General features: G+C 45.0%; 1 protein-coding gene across 1 annotated transcript in view; it reads right to left on the bottom strand.

Moving 5' to 3' along the window:
• CCDC59 (coiled-coil domain containing 59) overlaps positions 1-15,919 on the bottom strand; it is a 178,758-nt gene that overhangs the window by 143,770 nt on the left and 19,069 nt on the right. The gene's annotated exons all lie outside the window — the stretch shown is intronic.

Genomic DNA, 15,919 nt, shown 5'->3' with positions numbered 1-15,919 from the left:
CGCCTCTGACTTGCTGATACACTTGTTTCGCAAACATGAAATAATTATTCTCTAGGCACAATGTTATTATTGCCATCAACATTTTGTTATGCTCAAGATAACATAACGGACGTTTCCTCAAAAAGTGGTTTACTGCTTTCAAACCATCTCTGTGATGGATACTTGTATATAATGAATAAACGTTCATAGATATGAGCACAAAATCGTCATTCCAAACCATATTTTTTAATTTACATAGTAGATCTCCTGTATCTAAAATGAAGGATGGCAATGTTCGCACATGTTCCTGAAGGAAACAGTCCACGTACTTGCTCACATTTTCCATCAAACTGCCACATGCCGATATTATCGGCCTGCCCGGTGGGTTTTCTTTGATCTTATGGATTTTGGGTATGAAGTATACCACTGGCATTACCGGGAAGTCATTCTTGAGAAAGCGGAACTCATCATACATACACACAGGTCTTTGCAACTTTGGGCAGTGGGGATTGCCTTTCTGCAAGGAAGTCACAACGAGCAACGTACAGAGGGCCCTGTGCTGACTGGAGGCATCACTGGGTCCAGTGACTCTCCTGCCACTGCCCCCGGAGAAACCCCTCACCAGTGCTGCCCAACTCCCAGCAATGCATGGTTACAGAGTGATGCCTGTGACATCAGCGGCATGTCTGCCAGGACAGTAGTGCTGCAACTCGTCCTTCCCCTCAAGATCGGGCACCTTCCAGACCTCACTGAGGCTGAGCGAGCCCGACTAACCGGCAGTGCCAAATGAATCATCTCCCTGGTGATGCAGGGCTCTGCCTGCCTCCAGAGAGACCATCGTAGCACCACCAGAGATGGCACCAGAAGGGTACTGTGCTGCTGGGTGGAGGCCTGCAAGGTCCACTGTGAGTATTCAGACCCGCGAGGCAGCCCAACCGCTCTGTGTGTGCCTGGTGTAGGTGCACTGCCCAGATTGAACTGGGAGGAGGTTACTGTCTGGGGGTTAGCAACTGGCCCACGTGCTAGTTGGCAGTTGCCATAGAACCCAGAGATGTTGCCCGCCGGAGGAGGTAGTCAGTCCTCCCACACCCTCGGGACTGCATATACCTTGTGAGGGGAAAACTTGCCCTGTTGTAGCCATAGTGGGGATAGCCTGTGACGGGGACGCCACTAAGGAACCGGCCACATTCAGGTAAACGAGGAGAATTACCATATTCACTGTTGTAGGTGGCCCGGTAGCCTATTTGTGGGGTACAGGAATTACCATTTAACGCCTGAAAGGAGCTCCAGTAAATTGGTGCCCTAGAACTGAGTTGGTGATTAATGTGTTTCCTTCCCTACCTAACTTCTCCCTTTGATGCCCTGATGTTATGATTTAAGGCTGTTTTACCTTGCAATGAAAGGATAACTAATATCATTTCAGGATCTGCATATTATGTGCAGTGATGGTGTTTTTATGACGCGAGCAATATAGAAGTATTTACTTAATTGCGCTAACTGTGATGTTATGACAATTGCTGAGCTGGCAAAGTAATTTATGTGATAGTGGTCTATGTGTTACATCAAATATATGAGATATTTTTATATAATACTGTGTGGAGTCTCTTTTGTGGTGTTTTTATTGTCTCACTGGTATGTATTGTGCAAACACTTTACACGTTGCTTCTGGGATAAGCCTGACAGCCCATGCCAAGCTACCAAGGGGGTTAGGAGGGAACCCCATTTCTAACACCCCTGCTAACCAATGGTAAGGTGCCTGTGTTCCTCCTTCCAACGTGATTAAATATGCCAATTATGGGAATACAATTTCACTTGCCGACCAAACACCAAGTATATGGTGCCTAAAGTGTACCCAAGGCCTGTAAGTTGAATATCACCAATGGGCTGCAGCATACATTGTGTTACCCACAGAAGTGATAGGGAAAGCACAACTGCAAATTTGACCTGTCAAAGTGAACCATTTTTGGACAGGGATAACCCCTCCATTTATATATTAATAAGTCACCCCAAAGTAGGCCTTATTGCCCATTAAGGTAGTGTGCATTGTATTTAAAAGTAGGACATGTGAAAGTTTAATATTAAACATGTCCTTACAGTTACAAAGCTCAAAATGCTATTTCACTGTAGTGGGGCTAGCGGTTCCATAGAAGGCATTAGATACAATATTATGTTTAATATTGTGATCTCATTTTACGAAAGAGCTACAGAGTTTATTCTTGTACTTTGTAAAATATTTCTTGCAAATCCAATTCATGGTATAGTTGGATTTGCAGTAAATTTTTTAGAGCAGGCACTTTTAAAAAGTTGCTTATTATCTGCCTAACCTTTCTAGATGCCCTTCTGCATGAGCTTCTAGATCTACACAGGAGCTGAATAGCCACTTTAATGAGGTGTGAACTTGCTTGCAGAGTTGAGACAAAGGCCTTGGGTGAAGTATGTGTTTTGTTTCTTTGGCAGGATGGCCATCTGGGCTGTGACCAGGAACATATTTAACTTCAAAAGGGGCCTTCCCTGCCACAGGCAGATGTAGCCAAAACCTGGTCCAGCCTCTTCCTTTGTCCCCATAGCCAGTAAGGCACCAGGTTCAGAGGGAGAGGATCTGCCCCAGATTGGATTATGAGAGACAACAGAGGAGGGGCTGGTCAAGTCCCTGGCCACATCTCTAGGGTGGGCACAAGACCACTACACAGGGAAAGAAAGGCTCTGGCATGTTGGTTTTGGGCAGAGGGAGGCACTTTGTATGCACTGAAACATGTAGGACATGCTGCAAAAGTAGATAGGGTCACCACTGGGAACTTTTACCCCATTGGCTTGGCAGTGGTCAGGAATTTTCCCAATCCACTGGCTGGCACTGGGCATAACTGTGGCACACACAGTACCCTCCTCAGATGAATTTGGGACCTGTGGAATAACAGAAGAGAGCTGGGCGAGCTGTCTGACTTGAGACAAGGCCTACAGAATGATCCTACTGTCCTTCTTGTACCCAATACAAAGAAGTGGACTCCAAATATCAAAAAGCTGACCTACTGTTTGAGCTACAGGGACACAAGCTTCAAGAGGCATTTTTCTGCATTCCTAGCTAACCAGCTCCAACTGCGCCCCCGGCTGGAGTGAGTCTTGACCTCGAAGTGCTATCCTTGAGGTCTTGGACCTATGGCTCGTGTCAAAGGATGTTCCTCCTAAGAAATTTTGAAACCTGTGGGACTGGACCAACCTGCCAAGCCGATGCAACAAAGGTGTGTTGCCGTTGGAGCAAAGATTCAGAGTGCTCTCGCTACATTCTTCTTTTCAGCAGTAAATCGGATGCAGTGGGACCTTGTGGAGAAGGTACCTGGGCATGTTGAGCCCTCTTTAGCTACAACCTGCCGAGTTGAGACAAAGGACTTGGGTGAAATTATGTGTTTTGTTTCTTTGGCAGGATGGCCTTCTGGGCTGTGACCAGGAACATATTTAACTCCAAAAGGGGCCTTCCCTGCCACAGGCATATGGAGCCAACACCTGGTCCAGCCTCTTCCATTGTCCCCATAGCCAGTAATGTACTAGGTTCAGAGGGAGAGGATATGTCCCAAGATTGGATTATGAGGGACAACAGAGATGGGGCTGGTCATGTCCCTGACCACATCTCTAGGGTGGGCACAAGACCACTACACAGGGGAAGAAAAGCTCTGGCATGCAAGTTTTGGGCAGAGAGAGGAAGAATCGGAGCTCCAAAAAAGTGACTACATCCTAAGAAATCTCCACTGGGCGAAGGTGTGAAAAGTACCTGGCTGGCGAGGGGCCTTCTCTGGGTGCAAAGTTCAAATTTCTCCCGCTCTGAGCTTTCCTGCCAGAAGTCAATGGCTTCACAGAGACCTCGTCCAGGAGCTATCCGACGATGTGCAGCCCTTCTTCGGCTACAACCTGCTGCCTTGCCCCGCTGAGAGTTTTCGACTTCCAGTCCAGAGACTAGGTCGAAATGTAAAACTTCACTGGGACGAACCTGTTCCATGTTTCTGACCCCTGCTCCATCGGGGTCGCCCTAAACCTTGAACTTTTTTTTCTTTTGCAAAATGTATTAATTTATTTATGAGATTATCACAGGACAAACAAGTATGTGCTTACAGATGACTGTAGGAGAGTAGGGTCTGCTTCCTATAGTTACCCCCACTTTTTGCTGTGTTTCACTGGTTTTTCGGCTTTAGTATGGCTGTGGCCCTGCTAATCAAGCCCACTGCCTAGCTGTTCTCTCTCTAAATTGATACCATGTACTTTAGGTACATACCAGATTGGTTACTGGGTCACCCTTATGAGTCCCTGTATATGGTACCTTAGGTACCCAGGGCATAGGTACCCCAGAGGCCTACCAGGGGCTGAAGCATGAATTGTGCCACCCCTGGTTAGCCTTCCAAACTGACACCACAGGTCTGCACGTGCAGCCTGGGTAAGGTGGTGTAAGCACCCCTTACTTAGTATACCTATATCTATACCTATATCTAACTTTATATATAGACACATAGTAACCTATAAGTCACTCCTACGGCAGGCCTTGACAATTCTGAAGGCAGAGTGCTTGGTTTTGTGTAAGAGGGTGCCCTAGCATGAGCTGAGCCCCTCTGCAGCTTTCGGAACCATCTCCTTATAGCTGTTCTCTGATATAGCCATACCATATACTCTTAAGTGCATTATAATCCTCGCGGTTAGTGCTAACTTTGGTTTGGCTTTATCAAAACATGTTGTGTAAGGTGTCAAACACTTTGGAATACTATCCTCCGCTCCCCACCCCCCCCACCAGAACTGGTGGAGGGGGTAGCATTCCACCCTTCTAGAGGGAGAAGACATGTACATACTGGTAAACCCGGTTAAAGTTAAACAGAGCCCCAGCATCACAAAATGGATGCTGCTGCCACAGACACGAGTCTGCCCTCCTGCTGCTGGACGAAACTCCGGCAGGGAAGGTCTGGACAATAAGTTTCCTGTCCAGGGAGGTGCTAGCACCTCTACAGACAGGCTTTAGTGTATTGGGGTAGGGTGGGTTGCATTCAGTGAATGTTTGTCAAATACTGCCTGGGGCACACAAGGTGCTCCATGCATTTCCCAGTTCAAACCGGTTGCTGGGGCCCTCAGCCCCAGCTCTGGCGCAAAACTGGACAAAGGGAAAGGGGTGTAACCACCCCCTCCCCAGGTCCACCCATAGGTGGGACCAAAGAGTTAGTCCAACCTCTAAACTTTCTATAAGAATAGGATCCCAGTCCCTAGGACTTTAGATTACCCTGGACGAAACTCTGCAACATATATCTTGGACCTTCGACATTTCATATCAACTGGAAGACTGAAGAAATTGCTCTTGTGGTCAAGGAGTAACCACCCTGTTCAAACAGGCACCAACTGCATCTTTGCCGGTCTGCATTTTAGAGGCTCCCGCCGGATCCCGAAGAATCTGCGACACAGGACACGGACTTCCAGACATCTCGGAAGCTGGCCCGAGCTCCCAGCAACGCTGACACCCATAGCTGACATGACAGATGTGGGACCGGAACTCCTGGACATCCTGCATTTTTGCAACTGCACCTACTTTTGAGGTATCCAGAAGTTGTGCACTGGGGTATTTGAAGCCCCTGCCCCGAGCACCTTTTGCACCGAAGTACAGAGGCCAGCACTCCACAATTGACCAGTGAGTCCCCTTTCTACACCGCAGCTCAAGGCGCCTTCGCGGTTCCTAGTCCATTGGCTAGTGAGCCACCACGAAGGCCAATCCTTGATTTCTTGAGCTTTCCTAGTTGCTCCAGACATGCTCTCACTACTCTCCAAAGGAGGAGTCCCTCAGACCTTGCTGGTCTGAACCGAAGCCAATCTTGTCATCTTGCGTGGGTTGCTGTTGCCAAGGCTTGTTGGGTCCAATCCGGATTCTGACGCTGCAGCACTCGACATCCTTCTTGTGACAGCTCGATTCGAGCTCCTGGTCATTGTCGACGCCTCCTGGTCCTCGTGGCTGAAGAGTCAAGCTTCACCTCTTTCACCTGAAAACACCCGACATTGGTTGGCATCGTCCCATCGCCATCCTGGTCACTGGCTAGTGACCCAGACACTGTCCCCTCTGCTTTCAGGTTCTTCACAGCTCCGATCCACTCTTGGATCTACCCGGATACTTTTCCTCTGGTCGCCTGCAGCATTTCTTTGCAGCTCTCCATAGGAATCGACGACGAAACCCAACACCATAAGACCTATGCACCAGGCTTCCCTGGGTGAGGTAACACGAGTACTCCGGTGCTCCCGTGGGTCTTGAATCTCGAAGTGTCCTAGTCTATTAGGGTTCCATCGTAGTTCACCTCTAAGTGCCCTTAATCTTTAAAATTGTAACTTGTTCGTTCTCCATAGAAAGTCAATGGTGATCCACGGCTGTGTTTAGACACTGCACACGTCCCCCGTGGGCCACCTGTGTCCCTACCTTGGGTGGTTCCTGGTAGCCCCAGTGGTTCTTCAGGCCCTAGGCCTGCTTTCTAACCCTCACGTGGTTCTTATACCACTATTTTAGTATATGGTTTGTGAGGCCCCTAGGGCATAACGTATATTGTGCAACTTATTGTATGCTAATTAAGTTCCTTGTATTGTACTTTTACCTCTGACCTCATAAAGAGTCCAGAGGGGTTGTGCTCAGAATAAATACATATATATTTAATATATACCTTGTGTGGTGTGCTTTCAATTTGATCATTCAAGAGATTATAATTGATAAAACAACTAGCTTAACTCGCCTCTAAGTCTTAGCCTGAAGGCTGCTCTCCACAGCTACCACTAGGATAGTTTTCTATAGAGGTTGACTTTAAACCTACCATCAATAAGGGTTGTTAGGACTGGTGCAAGGTGCCCACTAGAATAGTGGACATCATATGCCAGGCCAACTTCTCACAATGACAATATGAACAATGTACCAGGAAGAAAACAGAGAAAAATCAGACAAGTTCTTCAGGACTGGTAGTTGAGTTACGGCAATGATGATAGTAGAATGTATGTAGATTGAAACAGTAAAGTCTAGAAGGAGCATTAAGTCTGCTGGGACGACTAGAAATGATGATGAGAGGTTAACGCAAAGGGTAAACAAGGAAAAAGGAGTAGGGGCGGAGTGAAGGAGGGATATGGACGATCAGGTCTAGGGATAGGGTAGAGTCACATTAAACCTTAAAGATTCAGAACTCCAGTTCCACTTATTGAATTTTGTTTCATTTTATTTATTAAAATATACTCTATTTTTATAAATTGGTTTGGTATATTTCTGGTGCTGTGTTTTGATTTTATTACTGTCTGTGTACTGCATAAATACTTTAGATCGTGCCTATATTTTAAGGCACAAAAGGGGGTGGTGATGGATGGAGCATCTGAACCAATCAAACACTCACACCCAGTCAACAGATCTGGGTTTAATCCATCACCGTTCTTTAGCCCACTCTGCCACCCCAGTTCAGACATGGCCATATGAAAATCAGTCTGACCCTGTGCCTCATGGGAACAGTCCAGCCCAAACTGCCAAGCCATGCCTTCCCTGGACCGGAAACAAGCTTCTGAGGGCCGGTTTCTGGCATTTCAGCCTTCTTCAGCCCGGCTTGCTTGAATCCAGTGGCAAAGTGAGCAAGGGACTCACGTCTGAGCATACCCTGCCAACTTATGGCGAACTGAGTGGTACAAAAGGGGGTGGTGATGGATGGAGCATCTGAACCAATCAAACACTCACACCCAGTCAACAGATCTGGGTTTAATCCATCACCGTTATTTAGCCCACTCTGCCACCCCAGTTCAGACATGGCCATATGCAAATCATTCTGACCCTGTGCCTCATGGGAACAGTCCAGCCCGAACTGCCAAGCCATGCCTTCCCTGGACCGGAAACAAGCTTCCGAGGACTGGTTTCTGGCATTTCCGTCGTCTTCAGCCCGGCTTGCTTGAATCCAGTGGCAAAGTGAGCAAGGGACTCACGTCTGAGCATACCCTGCCAACGTATGGCGAACAAAGTGGTACAAAAGGGGGTGGTGATGGATGGTCCATCAATTGTTGTTTTTGCATATATTTTAAGGCAGTCAGTGCCGCAGCTATTGGGAGGTGAGTTCAGGTTAATTTAGTAAGTTTTGTGGTTTACCCTAACAAGGACTGTGGTTATTTGAGGTAAGTACTTACCCCCAATTTCATACACCCCCCCACTCAGTTTGATTTGTATTCTACAAGACCTTAACAACAATCAATCAGGGAGAATATACTTTGAGCTAAATAAGAGGTTGCCATTGCACCCACCTTTATTGTAGTTGCTAATCTGACATAGCTGGGTTCAAAGGAGATTTTTTTTCCCTGATCACCTGTCATATTCCGTTCGCTCCTGTGTGTTGAATGCTTGTTGGACTACATGTCCCAGAAGCCCTAGGGCTTGAGTTTCTTCTCTGTCTTCGCTTTCCATGTTCTATATAGACTCTGTCTTCCTGGGAGCGGGTGCTTGTCACCATTTGTTCTGACGCCGAGAGGAAGACTAGAGAATCCCGAAGAGCCTGTCGAGAGGAAGAGTACGTATTTCGGAAGCCAAGCGCGGCCGCGCTGGATCATGAAGCTTCAAGAGAAAAAGATACGCGGTTAGCGGTTTTTAGTGATTTAGGTGATTTCGAGCGGGACACTAATACGCGATAAACAGTTTTGTTTCAGAGGCGTTTCTGCAAGCCTGCATCGAAACGGATAGTTAGTTAGCAAAGCGTATGCCGCGCTGGATTAGATAGGCTTTGCTTCGTGTTGCACAAAACGTGAGTCTAATCGGATGAACATTGAATTTATTGGGAGACGAGATAAGCCGCTTTCGTTTGAACTACTGTCTGCTTTTCAACACTGAATATCTCTGAGTTGGTAACTCACAGAATTGGAAATCCATTCGGAGCAGATAAGTACTTTTGCAAAAGACAGAGTGGTTCTCAAGACTCCTTGTAGTAATTACGAACTGCTTTGAGAAGCAGAATTACTTTTGGTTTTTTCTTTTCTTTTCCTTTATTTTTTCTATTTTTGTCTTATGAATATATGAGCAACGGCAGTAGTGTTTAACAGTAAGTTAATACACACACATAGTCGATTAAATAGGAAGAGTATAGAGTGCATGTGTGTATGATCTGTGCTCTTGTTTTGCAGGGTCCAGGGTTCGGAGGAAGTGACTTCTCCACGCATGTTTCAACCCTTACCTGCTGATTTACACTGCAGCTACTTTATGGTTTCTTTCTCCACTTTTCCCCTTCCCTCGTTGCGATACCCTTGTTAGAGTTGTCTGATTACTCGCAGGAGGTACTTCGCAAGGGGGAGGTCGGAAACAAGCATCTGACATGGCTCCTGCTGTATCCGGTTATATGAGGTTAGTTCACTCATGATCAGTATATGACAGAGTGACAAGCCCACGGTGATATTACAGCCCGAGCGATGGATACTAACACAGTTTTGCAAACGGTGTTGGAATCTTTAACAGCCCTGCGTATGGAAGTGGACGCATTTAGAGGGGAAAATACCGAAATGCGTAACGACATGGTTACAATGAGGCGGGAGGTTGCAGGCCTTTCTAGGGGTAGTCCTTCAGGAACACAAGGGGGTTCATACATTAGGCATTGGACACTCCCTCCTCCTGCAGCTAGAGACCCTACTCCGGTTCAGTCAGGGGGACCGGGTCCTTCATCTATACAGGTCATTCAACCACTTCAATTACCTCTTTCTCCTCCCGAGAGATATTATGGGGATCCTAAGAAGTTTGGCATATTTTTGGGGCAGTGCAAACTGCACTTTATGTGTAAGCCTGCCGTCTTTCCGAATGATCAATCAAAGACAGCATTCGTTATGTCTTATTTGGGGGGCAATGCTGCCACTTGGTCCTTTCCGCTGATCGAAAGGAATGATCCGGCCCTGATGAATTTTGATACCTTTTGTGAAGAGATGAGGAAACTATTTGAGAGGAAGGCTCATTCACTGTCATTAGATAGGGAACTCATTACGTTGAGGCAAGGAACACAAGATCTCTTGACATATATCACCCATTTCAATCGATTGGTTGTAGAAACAGAGTGGCCATTGAATAAGCGTACTAAACCAGTATTCTTACCCCTTCCCCCATAAATACCTGCAGATTATAGTTTAAGTCCTACACTTAACATGATCGTGATATCTTCGTATACCACATGCCAGTTAACCAGGCACCACTAGTTTATTACCAATCTAAGATGGCGGCGCCCTTAGACTCAGTATTGACGCTGTTTCACTCTATACAACGAGCCACTTGCTTTACATGCCCCCGTTTTGGCAAAATCCTAGGAATTAACAATATATAATATATAGGGGCTATTATATATTTTCAAGGAAATTTAGATCGCGCAGCATATATTAGGAAACTCCTTTGCAGTAACATTACTTTTGCACTTGACGGCAGGTAATATAAACACAAACTGGCCCACTATTACTTAAATGCCGTAACAGTCATTCCCAGTTCCAATAGGCATTATACATATAGTTTATTAAGCCTGAGGTGCGCATCTGTTTTTAGCAAAACTATAGCCATGACACCGCTCTAAGATGGCGCTCGCACTGCATTAAGGATGACCATTACCTATACCATGTCTCGCTGCACTAACTACCGCGAGACCCGCCCATCAATTAGGAATTTTAGCGCGCCAAACCTTGTTTAAATATCAGGTAAACATACACGCACAGCTACGGCGGCATCGGCGAGACGGAATTCTCAGCGCGGATACTCTAAGCAAGTAAGGACATTTTCAGCCAGAACCCCTTGTAATGGCTCTCTGTAACTTCGCTCTTCGGCACCTATGTCAGGAACCACATTAATGTGTAACCGGCCACTCAATAGGTGCTGACTTAAACACTCACTTTTGAATTTTGACTTAATCTTCATTATTGGCTATCGTCACTCGAGCTAATGTAGACGCGAGCCACATGTTATGAGGAGGCCGGCTCTACATAGTTACACTCTGTTTTTTTCCTTTTTTCTATTTTTTTCCATTTTTCATACAAATAGGAATTCATCTTTCCCAGCTATCACTGCTGCCACAAGAAATACTACAGACACCTTGCCAAGCCTCCCCCAAAAAAAAGGGACAAGCACAGATTGCCGATTTTCACAGGTATAAATTGTCATATATTTAAGATAAATTAGAACATTGGTCCCTTAGACAAGCTGTCAAGGTCTGCAACAAAATTGCTTCTTCTTTTCTTTGGTTGCAGCAATCCCCGCAGCGCCGATGACCTACATATAACCGCCCATTTTTAGCCCTGTTCACGACTGCCAAGCAGACAGGTACATATTATTGAATAATCAATTCATTATAGGAATTACCAAGGTATAAAGCAACCTAATTTAATAGGGATTTTTGTAATTTTATCTCTTGACAGTATCTACATCATCTGATAGAACCTATTAACACAGGAGTACCTACTCCACTTTGAATCCATCGCCTAGTGAACTTGAGCTACATAATTGATGTCAGATTATATCAAACAGGTACTACAGATCATTTTAGGGACCTCAATTAATATAAGCATACAGATAGACATACATGGTTTCTGATATTAGTCCCACATCTCCTCATTACAGATTTTAACGTCATCTAGGACCTATTCACTGCGTAGTTCCAGATACGGTGTCCACATTGTCACTAGACACATAAGGTATGACTTATAAACATTCATTTCTGTTAAAAAAGCGACCCCATCCTTGTACTAAATCTGACGCCAATCTGCAGGCGTTCATACTTCTATTAAATAGGAATCACGATGGGGAATGGTGACTGAAATGAAAATAAAAATGTAAATGTAGATTGTAAATATGTAAATTGTGATATATATAAATGTGTATATAGGAAGTTTGCCAGCTGCTAGGGTACATAACCATCGGTACTAGGAGAGGGTGCTCATGAACAATGAAAATGTTAGCTAAATATAGATATAACAATTGTCACATGTTGTTCAGTATAGACTGTTTTGTGTACAAGAAATATTAATTGAGTATTTTTTACTATTATAGTATCTAATCATCAATTGAAAATACAGAACTCCTGATGAAGGCCACTCGCCGAAACGCGTAGGATTCAGATTCGGTTTTGTATTTGGCGACAAAAAAATTAATTGTTGATATATGTATCAGAATATATATTATGAATTATTGTTATTAGGTGTATATTTATGATCACAATTTTGGTGAATTATTGTTATAAAAGAGTGTATAAAATGGTCTAAAAAATAGAAAAAAACAATATGATAATTGTGGAAAAATGAGAAAAAAAGATAATTAAAAAGAAGTTTTATAAATTTACATATCATTGTGTTCTTCAATGTCTTGAGCAACATTTGTGATAATATTTAGGAAATACACACATAACCCGGTGTCTCGGCCAGTTTTTTCAGAAATCCTCTCCCCTTGATACCAGTGTTGTTGGACCAGCTAAAATGTGCTAAGGTGTATACCAAATTGGATTTGAGAGGAGCATACCACCTGGTAAGAATTAGGCAAGGGGACGAGTGGAAAACCGCTTTTCGTACAAAGTATGGGTTGTACGAATAATGTGTGATGCCCTTTGGCCTATGCAATGCCCCTGCTGCCTTCCAGTTTTTTATGGATGAGGTGTTAAGGGGCTTGTTGGACGTGTCATGTATCGTTTATATTGACGATATTTTAATATACTCCAAGACAGAAGATCTGCATATACAACACGTTAAGGCCATGCTGCAACGTTTACAACAACATACGCTATTTGCTAAACTCGAAAAGTGTTTGTTCCATGTCAACGAGGTGGAATTCTTGGGATACGTAATAGGTCCGGGGGAATATGCATGGATGAGAAGAAGATCGATGCCATCATCCATTGGCAGTCCCCTACCAGTGTGAAAAGTCTGCAAAGCTTTCTCGGATTCTCCAATTTTTATAGGAGGTTCATCAAAGGATTTTCCTTCATAATTCAACCTATGACATTGCTGTTACGCAAGGGAGTCCCTTTTCATTGGAATGAGTTAGCAGAAGCCGCCTTTCAGACTTTGAAAACCTGTTTTACTAGTGCTCCTGTCCTGCGGCACCCCGACCCGGAACAAGTATTTGTATTGGAGACTGATGCTTCTTACTTCGCTTTGGGTGGAGTACTTTCACAGAGGCACCCTGACACTGGGCAGTTACACCCCGTTGCGTACTATTCAAGGAAGCTGTCCCCTTCCGAAATCAACTACAGCATAATGGACAAAGAGTTGCTTGCAATTAAACGTGCATGCGAAGAATGGAGACACCATTTGATGGGGGCCAAACACACGGTGGAGATCTTTACGGATCATCGCAATCTTCTGTTTTTGAAAAGTGCTAAGGCTTTGACCCCCAGGCAACTCAGATGGTCTCTGTTCTTCGCCGATTTTGACTTTGTTATAAAGTACCGTCCAGGACCCCAAAATGGGAAGGCGGATGCCCTTTCTAGACCAGTACTTCCTACTGATTTGGTTGTGATGAATGAAGACCCTCCTTCTATCTTGCATAAGGCTACATTCCAAGCTGATATTGTAACCGTGACAACCACAGAGAACAGTGTGACGTCACAGATGTACCTGCATGGTTGAATGTGGATCCTTTGCATCGCTGTATAAAAGACGAGTTGCTGTTCTATGATAAGCAGTTATACATCCCATCTGGCCCCTTGCGTCAATTGGCATTATAATGGACTCATGATTCTCCATTGGGGGGTCATCTGGGGCAACAAAAGACATTGCAGAACTTGTCTCGATATTTCTGGTGGGGGTCGATGAGAAAGGATTCCATGGAATACGTCACTGAATGTTCTATTTGTGCTCAAGCCAAAACCAGTCATCAGTCCCCGGTGGGGTTGTTAAGATCAATTCCTGTGCCCCCCGCACCGTGGCACACGGTTTCTATGGATTTTATAGTTGAAATGCCCATCTCAAGAAGTTACACCACCATTCTTGTCGTAATCGATCATTTGACAAAAATGGGGCATTTCGTGGCTTTGAGTAAATTACCGACATCAGGAGAATTAGCTGTGATATTCTTGCAACACGTAGTGAGGTTACATGGACTACCTTCCATCCTGATTACTGACAGGGGTACGCAATTCACGTCCCGGTTTTGGAAAGCTCTTTGTACCAGCATGCAGATTGATGCCAGTCTGTCAACGAGTTATCATCCCCAGACAGACGGCAAGACAGAGAGGCTGAACCAAACCTTAGAACAATACCTCAGATGTTTTTCCATTGAGCATAGTGACGAATGGAGCACGCTATTATGGATTGCTGAATTTGCATACAATAATGCCACACACTCCTCATTGGGTTGTTCCCCATTCTTTTGCCTACACGGTTTTTACCCTAACATGTTGCCCCTTGACCAACCTATAGCTTCATCCCATCCTACAATACAGAGCCATCATGAACACCTTAGATCTGTTTTGAGAGAAGCTAAACGACATTTGAGTGAATCCCGAGATAGGGATAAAAGATATGCTGACAGAAAAAGAATGGAAGAGCCTTCCTATCAAATTGGAGACAAGGTGTGGCTTAGTACAAAACATCTGAGGTTTAAGGGTAACACCAGACTGCAACCTAAATTTGTTGGGCCTTATGCTATACACAGTATCATTAACCCTGTAGCGATGAAGCTCGCTCTACCCTCTTCCTGGCATATCCATCCGGTGTTTCATGTTTCATTATTAAAACCTTGTAATCCTCATACCCGGTTGTCAGGCAAGCCTTGCCCCTTTGAAGTGGAGGGTGAGTTGGAATATGAAGTGAGGGTTATCCTTGATTCCAAAAGAGTACGAGGGAGGGTGTTATACTTGGTGGATTGGAAAGGATATGGGCCTGAGGACAGGTCATGGGAACCACGTTCCAATCTGCACTGTCCGGCACTGTTGCGGCGTTTCCACGCTAGGTTTCCAGGGAAGCCTGGTGGACCGCCGAGACGTCGGTCGTAGTGAGGGGGTACTGTCATATTCCGTTCGCTCCTGTGTGTTGAATGCTTGTTGGACTACATGTCCCAGAAGCCCTCGGGCTTGAGTTTCTTCTCTGTCTTCGCTTTCCATGTTCTATATAGACTCTGTCTTCCTGGGAGCGGGTGCTTGTCACCATTTGTTCTGACGCCGAGAGGAAGACTAGAGAATCCCGAAGAGCCTGTCGAGAGGAAGAGTACGTATTTCGGAAGCCAAGCGCGGCCGCGCTGGATCATGAAGCTTCAAGAGAAAAAGATACACGGTTAGCGTTTTTTAGTGATTTAGGTGATTACGAGCGGGACACTAATACGCGATAAATAGTTTTGTTTCAGAGGCGTTTCTGCAAGCCTGCATCGAAACGGATAGTTAGTTAGCAAAGCGCATGCCGCGCTGGATTAGATAGGCTTTGCTTCGTGTTGCACAAAACGTGCGTCTAATCGGATGAACATTGAAGTTATCGGGAGACGAGATAAGCCGCTTTCGTTTGAACTACTGTCTGCTTTTCAACACTGAATATCTCTGAGTTGGTAACTCACAGAATTGGAAATCCATTGGGAGCAGATAAGTACTTTTGCAAAACACAGAGTGGTTCTCAAGACTCCTTGTAGTAATTACGAACTGCTTTGAGAAGCAGAATTACTTTTGGTTTTTTCTTTTCTTTTCCTTTATTTTTTCTATTTTTGTCTTATGAATATATGAGCAACTGCAGTAGTGTTTAACAGTAAGTTAATACACACACATAGTCGATTAAATAGGAAGAGTATAGAGTGCATGTGTGTATGATCTGTGCTCTTGTTTTGCAGGGTCCTGGGTTCGGAGGAAGTGACTTTTCCACGCATGTTTCAACCCTTACCTGCTGATTTACACTGCAGCTACTTTATGGTTTCTTTCTCCACTTTTCCCCTTCCCTCGTTGTGATACCCTTGTTAGAGTTGTCTGATTACTCGCAGGAGGTACTTCGCAAGGGGGAGGTC

The sequence above is a fragment of the Lissotriton helveticus genome, chromosome 1_1, assembly GCF_964261635.1.
Source record: "Lissotriton helveticus chromosome 1_1, aLisHel1.1, whole genome shotgun sequence".
Taxonomy (NCBI): domain Eukaryota; kingdom Metazoa; phylum Chordata; class Amphibia; order Caudata; family Salamandridae; genus Lissotriton; species Lissotriton helveticus.
The sequence above is the reverse complement of the archived record's forward strand: the minus strand, read 5'-3'. Positions and strand labels throughout refer to the sequence as shown.